The sequence below is a fragment of the Octopus bimaculoides genome, chromosome 14, assembly GCF_001194135.2.
Source record: "Octopus bimaculoides isolate UCB-OBI-ISO-001 chromosome 14, ASM119413v2, whole genome shotgun sequence".
In the NCBI taxonomy this organism is placed as follows: domain Eukaryota; kingdom Metazoa; phylum Mollusca; class Cephalopoda; order Octopoda; family Octopodidae; genus Octopus; species Octopus bimaculoides.
The window spans coordinates 7,227,520-7,230,182 of NC_068994.1; the positions used below are offsets into that span (position 1 = coordinate 7,227,520).

Here is a 2,663-nt window from a genome sequence, read left to right on the forward strand (position 1 = left end):
CACACACACACACACACACACACACACACACTGGTTCAATTCCACTCATTTATTAATTATCCGTTTTTTTTTGTTTTTTTTTTTGTCAAAGCTCTTTTGTTCCCTTTTCTGCAACCTTCTCAGTAACTATTGACTCATTACGAAATCGATACAAAATCATTTTTTTATTTATCTACTAATTGTTGCAAAAAAGGAAATCGGTGTTTCTTTCTATAATGGTTTCAGAGACTGGAATGCAGCATTGCTGTTAAGGGTTTCAGTCGATCTTATCGATCCCACCATGTACTTATTTTATCAGCCTCTATTTAGCAAATAGCTAAGTCTTAGTTTTTCTTGGCATAAAAGCACACAGCTCATCGCACCAATTTACATCGAAGCACGTGCAATCACACGCACACGCACGCGCACTTGTAGGCTTTTAAATACTTTCTGCTACTAAATTTCTCTCTAATAAGCTTTTTAGTTGTTACAAGGCTACACTAAGATATTTTGCACAAGATTGTGTGTGGGTGTTGTTGTGTAGGTACCCGTGCTTGCAGACGTGTGTTTATGTTTATATGCATGCATTCATATGTGTGTATGTCTGCATGCATGTGTGCTACTGTGTGTATATAAGTGCTGGTTTGCACATGCTTGTTAGTGTGCATGCACGTTAGTGTACATGCATGCATGCCGATGTGCATGCATGCTGTGTGCTGGTGTGTGTGTGCATGCATGCTGGTGTATGCGTACATCCTGGTGTGTGTGTGCATACACGTGTACGTACGTGTGTGTGCTTGTGTATTTTCCTGTGTGGGTACATGTGTATGCTTGTGTTCATGTATGTACATGTGTGTGCTAGTGCGTTCATGTGCATGTTTGTGTATATTTTAACGTGCATGTTCCTCTGTGTGTGTGTGTGTGTGTGTGTGTGTGTGTGTGCACATGCATGCGTTTTCCAAAATTCTTCTTTTGCTGTTAATGTAGCTTGAGGAGCTGTCAATCAAAGCAAACACATTAATATTCAGTATGTTGAGTTAATTCCTCTGTCAACTGGGAAGACAGAATCGTTAGCTATTTATTTGTACATACCAATAAACAAAATATTTTTTTATTACTATGATATATTTCAAATAAAATAAACAAAAAAATTAGCATTAAATATTTCAACTTGTGTAAGCACAGTGGAATCTGTTCTTTAGCATTCGTTTTGATAATAATTGACATTAATGCGTCAGTCAGAAAGTAGTAACATTTCTTTTATCGCAATTCAATGACAAATATAGAGAAATGTCTAGCAACACTGGAATATATCAAATAGCAATCACATATTTCTTTATAAAACAAGGTGGGTGGTAAGCTGGTAGTTGTTAGTATGCCAGGTAAAATGCTTATCTGCATTTTGCTCATCTTTGTTCTGCGTTCAAATGCTGCCGAGGTCAACTTTACCTTTCGTTCTTTCGGAGTCGATAGAATAAGTAGCAGTTGAATGCCGAGATCAATGAAATCATCTCGCCACCCCTCTCTCTCTCTCTCCCCAAATTTCAGGTTGTGTGCCTATAATTGAAAGGATATAGACCACCCCCACTTTGGTCATGAATGACCGTGGGATTGCACCTAGAAAGTTACCCTCAGAGGCACAAATCTTGACAAGGTTGTTTATGGAAGACCAGCAATCGCCCATGCATACCAGCCTCCCTTCTCCGCATCACTGATGTTATCCAAAGGAAAGGTAAAAACTGATACAGCTTGGCACCAGAGATGCTGCAACTCGTTTCTACAGCTGAGTGAACTGGGGCAACGTGAAATAGTCTTGTTCAAGAATGCAACACACAGCCTGGTCAGAGAATTGAACTCGGTACCACATGATTGTGAGCCCAATGCTCTAAGCTCTGATTAAAAGTTTCAAGATTGGGCATTTGAAGAGGTTTAAGAGAGCTCCATCCTGCTGTTGCTAGTGGAGAGGGGAGGCTGGTATGCATGGGTGACTATCGGTCTTCCATAAACAACCTTGCCTGGACTTGTGCCTCGGAGGGTAACTGAAGTGGGGTCTCTGCTCTGCATATATATATATATCATCATCATCGTTGTTTAACGTCCGCTTTCCATGCTAGCATGGGTTGGACGATTTGACTGAGGACTGGTGAAGCCAGATGGCTACACCAGGCTCCAATCTGATTTGGCAGAGTTTCTATGGCTGGATGCCCTTTTACGTGCCACCAGCACGAAGGCCAGTCAGGCGGGTACTGGCGACAGCCACGCTCGAAATGGTGTATTTAATGTGCCACCCGCACAAGAGCCAGTCCGGGGGCACTGGCAACGATCTCGCTCAAAAGTCCTTACACATGCCACGGGCATAAGTGCCAGAAAGGCGACGCTGGGCACAGGTGCCATCCCGATTTCGCTTTCGCTTGCCCCAATAAGTCTTCGCAAGCTGAGTTTCGTGTCCAATGAAGGAGACGATGTTGGCATGGGTACCAGTCGTCGAATTTAGTTCGATTTCAATTTCACTTGCCTCGAAAAGTCTTCGCAAGCGGAGTTTAGTGTCCAATGAAGGAAAGGTACACATAAGTGGGCTGGCTACACCCCTGGCAGAGGCCTTGGATTTAGGTCTCAAAGGCAATATATTGTTAGATATTTATCTCACCAGATGGAGTACGTTTTTTTTTTTTTTTTGTACACTA

At 42.1% G+C, this 2,663-nt stretch overlaps 1 protein-coding gene across 1 annotated transcript in view; it reads left to right on the forward strand.

Annotated features, from left to right (window-relative positions):
- LOC106875038 (spermine oxidase) overlaps positions 1-2,663 on the forward strand; it is a 40,570-nt gene that overhangs the window by 26,742 nt on the left and 11,165 nt on the right. The window lies entirely within an intron of this gene.